The sequence below is a fragment of the Pseudonaja textilis genome, chromosome Z, assembly GCF_049901715.1.
Source record: "Pseudonaja textilis isolate UNSWEBS1 chromosome Z, rPseTex1.2, whole genome shotgun sequence".
Taxonomy (NCBI): Eukaryota; Metazoa; Chordata; class Lepidosauria; order Squamata; family Elapidae; genus Pseudonaja; species Pseudonaja textilis.
The window spans coordinates 90,235,365-90,249,407 of NC_142008.1; the positions used below are offsets into that span (position 1 = coordinate 90,235,365).

Sequence of the window (14,043 nt, forward strand, 5' to 3'; positions counted from 1 at the left end):
AGCGAGCATCAGGCGGATGAGGCAAGTGAGCGAGCAGTGACTGGGCGACTGGGTTGGGGGCGTGGCCAGCCAGCACTACCGGTTCGGCAACCCACGCCAAATCCTTGCTACCGGTTTGCCTGAACCGGTATGAACCAGCTGAATATCACCACTGACACAAACATACTTTTTCTGTAATCATGTAAGAGTTATGGAGGGCAGGCACACAAGTTTAAGAAAAATGCAACCACCTTATATAAATGAGCATTCTTTGAATCACAATTTTCCCTCTGAATCTGAAGCCCTGCACATACAGGTTTCATTAGTGCCTTGAAGAAGATATCCTATTTCTAAAGGAAGCAAACTTTCTTAAACAAGATCCTAGTGGAAAAGTAAACACTGCCACTAAAATGGTGAAGACAAATCATAAAAGACCTATAGTTAATTGGTTACAACAGCTGTTACACAAATCACAAGTACAGTACAATTCCTAGCAATCCTATCTGAATTTTGCCTCCTATCTGAATTTTGGATAGCTTGCAGCATCCAGTCTAGTCAATACGGACAAAGATAAATAAATGGTATAATAATTTGATATAATTCAATCTTTTGTTTTTAATTTGTTTGGAAAATGGTCGCATCCAATTATTTGGCTTGCACAGTACTGCCACACAGTGCCCAATTTCTTAATTGGAGTTTAATCTTTGTTGATGTTGAAATAAACCTGTTTTTGGGGACCCACCAAACTTATAAAATTGTTAATTGTCTTTTAAATATATAAAATGATCAACTTCATTATACCACAGATTTAGATGTAATAACAAACACGAATATTTTCCAGATTTTGCTTGTTTTGCTTTAAACAACCAAATAATAGAGAAGGTAGGGCGCCACCTAGAGGTTTAATCCAAAGAGTATCAAGTTCAGAAATGCCAGCCTCAAACTAATAGCAGTAATAAGCGATGTAATCATGGACTGTTTTTAAATACTGCAGATTAAAGCTTCAGATAGCCACAAGACAGAATAGTTTATCTTGAACTCCTCCCATCCTTCTCTTAAAACATCAGCATTACTGAATCAAATTAGCAAGCAGCAAGCATTCCGCAACTAAAATGGAAAAGAAAAACAATGCAGTTCCTGCAAGCCTGCTGGGAATTGTAGCTTAGGCTACAGGACATCCGTGATCAACGTAGACAATATCGCCATCAACAGGCCATTACAATTATTTACACACATACACAGAAGGGACTCCTAAAATGTCGTCCGGTAATTAAATTTAAAGGCTATGGTACTTTCCACCCCACTTTTTAAAACACTGCTGAAATCTGGGAAGACTGTAATGACTAAAACTTGTTTTGCTGCAGATACCTACCACATTTTCTCCCTTTTTCATATGCAGAAGACAAAATTTCTTTTCTTTAAAAAAAGCAGTATCTATTGAAGCTTTTTTCTCTTGTAATATTAGTCATTACAGAATTGTTGTCTTACTATAAATAAATTCATAAAATTACATTAACCCTGCAACTTGGACAATTTTTAGACAGATTCCTACTTAATTTTTTACAGCAAAAAAGGTGTTGTATCCTATGACATCCCTTAGATAATTATTAATTTTTCATATAGAGGATTAGAATAGAGAAGACAGCAGAATACAATATAAAAATCCAAGGTATGGTACAAAGATACTACATCATGGGTGAACAATAAACACTCTAGGAGAGTGTTTTATTGTTCACCTATTCAACCTTGGCAACTTGAAGACTCGTGGACTTCAGCTTTCAGAATGGCTGGCTGGGGAATTCTGGGAGCTGAAATCCACAAGTCTTCAGGTTGCCAAGTTTAGCCATCCCTGCTCCATAGTATAAAGAGAAGGAAAGAGTCCTTCCAAAAGGCGAAGTGAGCAAAAGGCAATTGCTGCCTTAGAAACAGCAATTTGACTAGCACTCTATTGTTACTGTCAAGAAATGGTCTAAAGTCTGGCTTTGACACCTTGACTACAAGGAAGTGTGTCTGGAGGTGGGGTAGGAGCCCTAAGGCCACAAAGTACTTGATTCTGTTTTAACATCAAGCAATATTTGATAATCTCAGGAGATTAGGAGAATCATAAGATTTGCCCTTTGGAATGTTAAGGGGAGAAAAGTGACCACATTTGGAAAATATAGCAAAATTCTGGCTTAGATGTGACTCTTCTTTCTTTTCTCAGCTTACTTTCCACATTTAGGGTTGCAAGTTCTAACAGATTTGCACTGCTTTTGTGACTAGGCAATAGATAAACCAATAGATGATATCAAACTGAATGGTATTAAAGTTTCCTAAAAAGTAGTTACTTAATAGGTAACTTATACTTCTCTTGAAGCATAACAAACTGTTTTTCTAAAATCATTTTAAGCAATGAGTTAGCATATATCATATTCCTGGATCTAGAATAATATATGTTCTTTAATACAGTAGCTTTAGCTTTTGGTCACTTTCATGTAGTCTTGTTCTATTTTGTTCTGCAAATCTGACAATGCCAGCAAACAAGACAAACTTTGGAATATCTGTTCCATGTTACTAAAAAAAATTGCAACTTACTGGCGCACAGGATTTCATCTTTCACTACAGTAATTAAAAATGTAACTAGCATCTGAGAAATTACACATTTCATTTGTAAATGTCACTATAAAATCTATTTCAGCTATTCTGCTTGAAAATACCCTAGGGATAATCTAACAAGTGCTCTTCAATTATGATATCTTGAATATAGAATGTGGTGCAGAAATCTATTAAAATAAGACATTTATATTGTTTTGTACAGAAGCTTTCTGGGTGCAAATTTTTATCAATTTATCAAAATATAAAATACAGAAATAGAAAGAAAAATGGAAACAATCAAAATATAGGGGAGGACAAGGGAAAGAGAGAAAAGTGAGGGTAAAGAAGGGGGGGGGGAGAAAAGTGTTGACTTCTGTTTGTTTGTTTGTTTTGATGCAGTAGAGTAAGGTAGTAACATACAATCTCAACTTTTTACTTTTACGTAATAATATATACTAGACATTTGTATAACAACAAATCTATCTAATCAGCAAGCTTTTTCCAGAAATTTTAATAGCTTATGTCAGGGGTGTCAAACTTAAGGCTCATGGACTGAATGTGGCCCACCAGGTGCTTAGATCTCACCCACAGGGCCAGCCAGGAAATAGCAAAGGACTCACCTGCAGTGCCTCTGCTAATGAAAATGAGCTGTAGATGGCCGCAGGTGGCCCCTATGTGACCCATTTTCAGCCTGCACAACCTCCTGCAGCATCCTGATGGCCAAAACGGGCCACAGGTAGGTTCCCCGCAGCCCCTTTTGGCCAGCAGGGTGCTGCGAGGCCATCCAGGGCCATGCAATGGGCCGTGCAGGGGCTACCCATGACCCTCCCCCCTGGGAGGGTGCTGCAGGAGGGCATCAGTCTCATCTCCTCCTGCTCCAGCCCATAGAGAACAACTACAATGCTAATCCAGCCCTCCAAGAAATCCACTTTGACACCTCTGGCTTGTGTCACTATGCATGGAACCCCAAACCACAGTATAAAAATTTTAACCTAGAGCAATCTCTCCCCATTTTCTATCAATAGGTACAATTATAAGTGTATTGCTTTGTGAGCTTCAAATAACAAAATGTCCACCTGCTGTTTGGAGAGCCAGCCCAGCAGACGCAGCGCTCAGACTCAGCTGCGCAGGCTGCACAGCCCCCAAATATGCAGGCCGCTGCTGGATGCTATCGGACCCGATGGGCTTGCTACTTCCAGTGCTGGTCACCTCCCCCAGGCTGATTATCTTAACTGGGGCGTATTTGGGGGATAAGTCTTATATTATGAGCATCCTAAAAAAAATCATGCTAGGGCTTATTTTCTGATTGGGTATTATTTTCGGGGAAACACAATACCATAATTCTACACAGTCCCTAACATATTTCCGTATTAAATCAAAATCCACGAAGTATTCTTTTAAAATGTCAACAACTGCAATTTCTGCAACAGTTTTGTATTTCTGCCATGGAAATGGTCTTCTAATACAATGCCCCCTGCTTGTAGATATCAACTTGCAATGTCAACGTGTTTACAAGAGTTAGCAGTCTGTGACAAGGTGTACAATAACGTAAATATTAATGCAAACATGCATAATTATGCTACATTTTAATGTAGTAATTGGTCTCTAAAAATTCACAATAAAGATCAGTGAAAATCCAGAGTTTTTGACAGTGACTGAACTAAAATGGAACCAGAATTTTAAAGTATTCCAGCTACCTAAACATAGCGAAAAAGGAATTTCCAAAACACAATCAGCTTCTGAAACATACATTATACTTCCTGATTAAAAGATATAGTTAGTACTGACATTAATAACTAGCAAGAGTACAGATACTGTTAACCACAAAAGTCATTATTTTTTTTAAAAAAAATGTCTCTTCAACGATTAATTTAAGACAACTCAGGGACAAAGTCTTAATTCAAATTAACTTTTTGCTACATAACATGTTAGTTACTAATAAACAAAAGCATTACAAACTTACCTTAGAGAACACTGCTGCAAAATCCATTTTGTTCAAAATGTCCAAGCAATTCCAGAAAGAAAGAATTTAATTGCTAAAAGTATGAATATCTCTGTAGATATCTCCAATTCTGAGAAGGAATAATTTTTTCCTCTGTAACACAAAACATTTTGTCAGTGGAAATATATGGACTGCACAGAGCATACATTACAGTGCTGTTATCTTTTACACAAAATTTTAAAAATGGCAAAACTGTGAAATGAATTGACAAATATGCATTTGTTTGGTCCATATATTCTAAACTAAAATGTAATATTTGTGGCTTAACATGTTGTCCAAACTCAGTTAGTGTAGCAATTAAAATCACAGTGTACAATTTAATGTATTTTGCAAGTTCAGTTATAATTTATTCTCTAAAAGAACTATAAGCAAATTGTGGCTTAGTATATTATATAAACTCATCTACCTCTGTTAAAACAATCCTTATAGTGTGTGTGTGTGTGTGTGTGTGTGTGTGTGTGTGTATGTATGTATATGTATGTATGTATGTATGTATGTATGTATATATATATATATATATGTATGTGTGTGTGTGTGTGTGTGTGTGTGTGTGTGTGTATATATATATATATATATATATATGTGGATCTTTGGTTGTTGTTTTCTCGCGTAAGATTCAAAGTGTCTAGGCAACGTTTGATGAAGTCTCATTCATCATCATCAGGCCTCTGTCTTTGGCTCTTGCTTTCAGAGTTTTTTCACTCTGAAAAGCAAGAGCAAAGACAGAGGCCTGATGATGATGAATGACTTCATCAAACGTTGCTAGTTACTTTGAATCTTACGCGAGAAAACCCGAACAACCAAAGATCCACATACAAATACCGAGAACCTCAGAAAACATATATATATATATATATATATATATATATATATATATATATATATATATATATATATATATATATATATACACACGCACTGCATCATTTATTCACAGGAGAGGACTGAGGTAAAGAACAAAATAGCTACCCCTCCATTCTATATATTTGGTAGTACTTGATGAGGTTAGCAGCTGAATCTTACTTCACAGTTGATAACAGCTTCCACAACTGAGGATAACAGAAAGGTTTGTACACTTCACATGGTAATTATAATATATTCATTTTTGTTCCACGTTAACCAACAGTTCTCATTTTGCCTAATGATAGACCACCTCTGATCCCTCAACTTTTCCATATTCTTTCTGCCAACTAATCACTATTGTTGTGTCAGATAATTGTTCAAGATCAAACTTTATGCAGCCTTCTTTGAGTTATTTTATACCCCAGATAAATCTCAGATTCGCTGTGCATTTAGTGAATCTCCCTTTTGATCAAACACAGGCAAGACAAAATAGAGCTATAACTTGCTAGTGATTTGAATTTTAAAAACTATTATTTATTATAAGAAATTGGAGTAAGAAATCAGATACTGGTTTTCATGATGTAGTTTGGAAACTGATTTTAACACTAAGCATGTTTTAGGGAAGATTATGTTATCTAACATACATCTAGAAAAGACACATTAGAAATGTGAGTAGAAATATGACTCTGATCCATACTTCCACATTGTCCCTTCTACATCTCAAAAGCCTGGAGTGCTTAATAGTGTAAGACACAAAATTTACACATGGAGTATTCTTGGTTCCATTACAAATTTCTGTATTCACACGATCTACATACAGAAGTCTGATTTTCCCAAAGTAGTTATATTGTCTTAAAAGAAGAGAATATAATTTCAAATAAGAAATCCAAATCATTCATATCTATGCTAAACTATAGTTTGCTTTGAGAACTACACCTAGATATTCCTGTTCCACAAACTCCATTGCATTTTATTTTTATTTATTAGAGATGAAATGTTTCATAACATTAGCACCTTAATAAAAGTAAGCTTTAGGCATTTTTCCCCACTATCAATAACTTGACAGAAAGTGACAACAGGACATTTTTGGTTGCTAGCCATTTCACACCCTCCACTGGCACAGCAACAGTTCCTCCTTTTCTGCAAATTCAAATATTGTATTTCCAATCTAGAAGCTCTCCCAATAATTTGTATTAGAAATTACGGAAATCAGACAAATATATTGAAGAGTTCCAGGTGGGAAAATTGCAACAAATGAGTTTATTTTCCAATTGTATCCAAGATTAGTACATACTTTGCTTGAATAATGAATGTTTTTCTTCAAACAGTAATAAATACATACAATAGAAAGAATTTGTTCAGCAAAATCAACGTCAATATAATAATAACCTTAATATTTTGCTAATGCATGTAATTTATTCTTAATGTTTTATATTTTAGAAATGTTTTTATCCTAAGATGAAAATGAAATCAGAAATGTTAATGTCCAAATAACTTGGCAAAATAACTTTTCCTAACAGTAGGTTGTATCATATAAAATTAACATAATGAAAGTATGACACCAAAATATTTGAAATATAGTAAAAAACATTAACTAAACTAAGATTAAAAAAATGTAATGAATGTATGGCCCTGATATGTATATTTCCTGCATTCTCTGCTTTATTTCATATTTTTAAATGAGAAATAAAATATCTAAGGACATTTATAAGAAGCTAGTATCAACTATATTATCAGCATTCCATAATATTATCCTAACATAATCAAAGATACCTATACCTATGTGAAAAAGCTACACCAAGAATTCAATCATGCTTTATACAGTCCTCCTCTAAATTATTTCTTTATATTTATATTTTTTTTCTAATTTCTATACATGTACACATAACAATCTGTAAGTATTTAAAATATTTTGATACTTTTTTCATCTACTACTGTTATAGGTCTAGTCATGTATATTTGTTCAAAATGCTTGTGCATTTGTTGCCCTTTTCTCCTAATGTGCAAGGAACAGATCACTTTGACAGTGTAACAAAATTCACTTTCCCTTGGATATTACTAAATTACTTTCTGTCAGGACCAGATATGTAATAAGAGGAAGATTTGTTTCTACAAATCAGTACTTTTAAATTGCAATCTTATGCACTTTTATTAAATAAGTTCTATAATAACAGCAAATGGACTGTTCTTTTAGCTGTTCTTTTAATGTTATTTATAGCTGTACAGATTTGACTAGTATTTTCGTTCTGTTTTTCCAAAAATCTCTTTAAAAACATGCATTGTCATTTTCTTTCAAAAATTGTTTACATGTATACACAATTGATGAAGAAATGCAAATTTGAAGGACTGATGAGACACTTAAAGCAATCAAATTTACCTCATTTTAAACATATGGGATATTACTATTTTTGGTGATATTTCAATACAGCCCAAATGCAACAGAAAGATAACAGCTAGTCCCATCTTTTTATGGTAATTCTATACCTTCCCCCATCTGACATGTATTATCTCCAACCAATTTATGAATGTTAGGGGTCATAAATCTAATACAAGGCCCAAGTTTTCTCTTTCTTTCCTGCTTCTGGCATGAAATCAAAAGTTCAAGCATCCTCTTTTCTATATGTTAACTTCAGTCAGAACTCCTGTCTAAATCCCCACAAATATGACTTCTTGAAAAGCTAAATATTCCAGCAATATCATTAGCAAGAATCAGGATTCTGAGGCTCTATCTCTATACAATATAGACATCTAGGGATGTCTGTACTTGGTCAGTAGAGAAGGAAATTTGCCACAATCTCATATCTTCTAACTAATTTCAAGCCCCATATAACTTATATTTCTGAGGAAATATGTACAAATGAATGCTGTCACACTGTATGTGTTCTATGGCTCTTATGACAGAAGTAATAGGCACTGCTGTGGCAAGGGGGGGAGAAATCTGGGCTATAGTCCCGACTCAATCTAGGAACAAGCCCAGTCCAAAAATCCAGGAGGCCACAGGCAGAACTGCTTTAGATAATCCTCGCTTCTAGAGATTCCCTGAGGGGGACTTCTGGGCCTTGCTTCACTCGCCATCATTTTCACTTGCCCGTACCAATATTGTAGACGGTATATGCGGGTGGGCGGAGGGAGAGAGGCTGATCCGATTGTTTTGCTTTTCGCAAATCAACGGGAAGAACTTCCAAAGTTCCGATCCCTTGGATTTTTGACAGCCCAAATTCACTTCTGAGCTGTTCTACGGAGGTATGCTTCTAAGCATAATAACCTTAATTCGGTCCCCCCCCCCCACCCCATTCAGATTCTCCTCCCTCCCTCCCTCCCGCTCCTGGCCTGTCCAAACGGTCTCTGCTACAGCAGTTGCAAAAGCTCGCCTGGGCAGCGTCGTCTCTTCTTTCCCCATTTTCCGCCCGCTCAATCAAAGTTGAAGGAACGGGGCTACCCAGTTTACTCGGCCTGCAATCTATGGCAGGAAAGGAGTGTACATGTGTGTGCGTGGATGGGATACGGTGTGGGGGGGGGGGCACCTCCGTTTTCCAGCCACATTCCTCCTCGGCAGCATGCATCTGCAACATTACGCCCCCACCCCATTTTTCCCCATTCCCACCTCTTCACCTGCCTCTCCCCCACACTCACCCCTTTAATCGCCCCTGTTTTTGCTCCCTCCTATTTGCACCAGCTGGAGAAGCTACTCCCATACCCCCAACACCTACCTGCACAGCTCAACCAGCCTTGAAGTGGGTGTGGGAAGTCTTCCGCCCTCCTCCCTCCTCATTGGCTTCGCAGAGGACAAAGTCAGACGTGTTTGGACGGGAAATTGTCGGTCACAGACAAGGGGAGGGGCCGAAGGACGGTTGGATGCTGATACCTCGGTTTTATCCCTCCCTTTACTTGTGTTTCCCGAAGGGTTTTTTTTTTTTTTTTGGACGGTGGGGGGACGTTAAGAGTGTAAAATTGTGGGAATACTTAGGAAGGCCGGGTCCTTCCTTGATCTGATCCTCTAGTACAGTATTTCTTCAAATCATGCATACTACTTGGTCTTTTGATTGTAATCAGCTCAGGAGCTATTAAAATGCAACACCGCCAGGAAAGCATTCCAATAGGATACTCCCTCAGATAGATGGGAAAGGGGAAGAAGATGACTTCTGGACAGGAAGAAGGGAAGTGCAGCGCGTTTCACACACATACACAGTCCACCACCACTCTTAAAAAAAAAAAAGAGGAAAAGATTTCTTGTTCAACTTTGCCAGTCAGATAGGGCTTGCTTGCAATGAGGAAAGGAGGCAGAATGGGGTTTTTATAGGATTTGCAAGTAAAGGTACAGATGCAATGTGGCGAGAGACGGTGCAGGCATATAAGCTGCTCTCACTGGCAAGGATTTTTTATTTTATTTTATTATTGTATTTTAGTCAGGCCTATGGCCCTCTGTAATATATTTCAAAGAGAAAGAAGACTAAGAAATGTGATGGATATCCCTGCTTTATTTTTTGTTGCCTATATACAAATCTATTGTGCTACTCTCTTTTGAGATAAGCAACATAATGCAAAGGACGGAAAAAGAATAGGAAATAGAGAGGGATAGAAATCAAAAAAGAAAAAAAGAAAGGAAATAGATAATTTATATAATTGTTCATTTTCCATAATTCGTTTTTGCATCCAGCACATTCATACATTGCTTCATAGTTCCCCCGCCTTTCACTCTTTCATACATTTCTTTTGAAACTGGATTCTTGTTTTTTTTCTCTGTATGTCCAAACTGCTTCAATCTACTTCGTTTTTCATTTTCAAGCCACATTCAGCCAGAAACCAGTAATTTCTGCTTCCATCTCTTTTTTCCCTACACACTTAAAAATCCCATTCCCACTTCATTTGTAATACCAGTGTCAAATTTACAGATATTAAGCCAGAATGGGGCAATAGCAGGTTATATGCATATCGTATGAATAAGTGTCCCCTTGCCTATTCTATACCTCCATTGACAGATAAAAATAAAAATAAATATGGTCATTTTTTTTTTGATTTGATTAATTCTTATAGATGCCTATTTTAGACAAACAAGTATGTATACTATTTTGTTTTTAATAAAGAATGACCACATTTTGTTACAATTCATACATAATCTATGTAAGTAATATCAGAACTTTAATTCACTGAATAATTGGAACCATAAATTAGCAATAGAAAGCAGGGGTGGGATTCAATTTTTTAAACAACCAGTTCTGTGGGCGTGGCTTAGTTGGTGGGCATGGCTTGGTCATGTGACTGGGTGGGCATGGCCAATTTGACATCACACATCGAGGGGTGCTTCTCACCTGGCCTCTCGTGACTGTGGGGATGCTGCAACGGTCATAAGTGTGAAAAATGGTCATAAGTCACTTTTTTCAGTGCCATTGTAACTTTGAATGGTCACTAAATGAACTGTTGTAAGTCAAGGTTTACTTGTACAAAAATACAAAAAGCTTCTTTGCTTGCAAAAAGCTGCCCTAAATACCAATCATTAGATTAAAAATACCTGCAAGCCAGAGTTACAAATCAGGCAGGGTGCCAGAGCACCTTGAGGAATTAAAATAGTTAAAATGCAATGATAACTATCAGCGGCTATCTTGCTCATAAAGTGAAACCCTTTAGCAGAGAGGTCATTTAAGCTCTCCAGAAAGAGCATACCCAGGAGAAGCAATCCTTAGATCCATTTGCACCACTTAAAGACACCAGGTGGTCTCACTAACCTCACAAGATATCCTAAGGAAATCATCCAGATTTAAGGAAAGGTCATATGCCCCCACCCCCCAGAAAGGCAGTAAAAATCAGTGCCAAGCTTGCATCTTGCCTCTTGGAAGTACACACCAAAAGGATAGTGCCAGATACCACTAAAGCAGTGAGGGAAGACCCCCTCCCAGATAGAAAAAGAAATCATGAAGCAGGAAAAAAATTCAAACACAATACAAATAATTAAATCACAACAGTAGCTGTTGCTTGTTAAACCAATTATCAGAACAAATAGACAAAGGTACTAACCAGATTTCTCAACTTAGTTTCTTTTCAGGAATAGAGATCAATCTTTTTCCTTCCAAACAAAGCTGAATAGGGAAAATTATCCCATCAATAAACACAGAATTAAACATCACCAAGCATTGGATTAAACATCACCAAAAACCAATTTTAGACCAAAACTCAGAAAGGGTATGTAAACTCAAATTTGAATGTCAATCTTTCTAGCTAGCCAAGAAGCCTTGGTGAATGTCACTCATCTTGGTTCCTTGTCATTAAAAGCTTCTTTCCAGCAGCTCTGCTTCATTATTCAATTATTTCTTCAAAGTGCTAACTCCAACAAGGGAGTATTTCCTCCCAACAGCAGTGTAAAAAGCTTAAATCAATCCTTCCCCTTTAAGAAAGTCAAGCTGTCAGGTTTCCAAGTGAAATGGCTACATATATGTCAATTTCAGGCTCCACACAAGCAAAGTACCAGCAAAGGAGAAAAAAAAATTCAGAAAAGTTCCAGAGACAGGAAGTTTAGTCCTGCCAAGAATGTAATAAGAGTTAACAGAGACGCAGTTTTTGTAAGCAACCACACCAGAATGTAAGGAATGCTTTCCTTATAGGATTGGGCCTGTAAAGTGGAAAAAAACAAAAGGAGATTTCTTCTAACAACTGGTTCTCCGAACTGCTTAGAAAGTTAACAACCGGTTCTAGCAAATAGGTGCGAACCAGTAGAATCCCACCCGATAGAAAGGATATGAATTCATTTCAATTGTCCAACTATCATTTGTCATGTAATAGGTATGTAGGTTAAAATAATATAGAAGTCTAAGAATATCTCAATTGATTAATATGTGTGTATTTGTGTGTATGTATAAACAATTTTAGGACATTGTAAAAACAATGTTTTAACAAAGCATTTTCCCTATTTTTGCTGCAGACTTTTACAGGATATGCACTTGTTAAAATATAGTGGGTTCCAGTGGTGGGATTCAATTTTTTTTTACTACCGCTTCTGCGGGTATGGCTTGGTGGCCATGGTAGGGGAAGGATAATGTAAAAACGCCAGTCAGAGGTGATATTTGCTGCTTCTCCAAATTACTCAAAATTTCCGCTACCAATTCTCCAGAACTGGTTAGAACCTGCTGAACACGATCTCTGGTGGGTTCATCTACTTTGCACAATAGATTGAGACAAACCAAATCAAATCACATTGTCAATGTGTGAAAGTCAGAATTTAACATTTAAGACATACAGGTGACATTCGAAAAATTTGAATATCGTGCAAAAGTTCATTTATTTCAGTAATTCAAATTAAGAGCTGAACCTAATAAATGAGATAGACTCATTACATGCAAAGTAAGATAGTTCAAGCCATGTGTCATAATTAAGACAATTATGGCTTACAGGTCATGAAAACTCCAAATCCACAATCTCAGAAAATTAGAATATTGTGAAAAGGTTCAATATTCTAGGCTCAAAGTGTCCCACTCTAATCAGCTAATTAAGCCATAACACCTGCAAAGGGTTCCTGAGCCTTTAAATGGTCTCTCAGTCTGGTTCAGTAGGAATCGCAATCATGGGAAAGACTGCTGACCTGATAGTTGTGCAGAAAACCATCACTGACACCCTCCATAAGAAAGGAAAGCCTCAAAAGATAACTGCAAACGAAGTTGGATGTTCCCAAAGAGCTGTATCAAAGCACATTAATAGAAAGTTATGTGGAAGGGGAAAGTGTGGAAGAAAAAGGTGCACAAGCAGCAGGGATGACCGCAGCCTGGAGAGGATTGTCAGGAAAAGGCCATTCAAAAGTGTTGGGGACTTTCACAAGGAGTAGACTGAGGCTGGAGTCAGTGCATCAAGAGCTACCACACAAAGACAGATCCTGGACATGGGCTTCAAATGTCGTATTCCTCTTGTCAAGCCGCTCCTGAACAACAAACAATGTCAGAATCGTCTTACCTGGGCTAAAGAAAAAGAGAATTGGTCTGTTGCTCAGTGGTCCAAAGTCCCCTTTTCTGATGAGAGCAACTTTTGCATCTCATTTGGAATCCAAGGACCCAGAGTCTGGAGGAAGAATGGAGAGGTAGACACTGCAAGATGCTTGAAGTCCAGCGTGAAGTTTCCACAGTCTGTGTTGATTTGGGGAGCCATGTCATCTGCCGGTGTTGGTCCACTGTGCTTCATTAAGTCCAGGGTCAACACAGCCGTCTACCAGCAGATTTTGGAGCACTTCAGGCTTCCTTCTGCAGACGAGCTTTATGGGGATGCTGACTTCATTTTCCATTAGGACTCGGCACCTGTCCACACTGCCAAAAACACCAAAACCTGGTTCAATGACCGTGGGATTACTGTGCTTGATTGGCCAGCAAACTTGCCTGACCTGAACCCCATAGAGAATCTATGGGGCATTGCCAAGAGAAAGATGAGAGACATGAGACCGAACAATGGAGAAGAGCTGAAGGCCGCTATTGAAGCATCTTGGTCTTCCATAGCACCTCAGCAGTGCCACAGGCTGATAGCTTCCATGCCATGCTGTACTGAGGCAGTAATTGCTGCAAAAGGGGCCCGAACCAAGTACTGAGTATGTAGGCATGCTTATACTTTTCAGAGGTCCGATATTGTTCTATGTACAATCCTTGTTTTATTGATTGCATGTAATATTCTAGTTT

At 37.5% G+C, this 14,043-nt stretch overlaps 1 protein-coding gene across 2 annotated transcripts in view; it reads right to left on the reverse strand.

Annotated features, from left to right (window-relative positions):
• Positions 1 to 4,648, reverse strand: part of KANSL1 (KAT8 regulatory NSL complex subunit 1) — a 181,915-nt gene extending 177,267 nt beyond the window's left edge. For both annotated transcript variants that reach the window (XM_087915641.1, XM_087915639.1), the window contains exon 1: positions 4,517 to 4,648. The gene's annotated coding sequence lies outside the window, so the exon portion shown is untranslated. The remainder of the gene's footprint in view (positions 1 to 4,516) is intronic.
• Between the last annotated feature and the right edge of the window lie 9,395 nt (positions 4,649 to 14,043).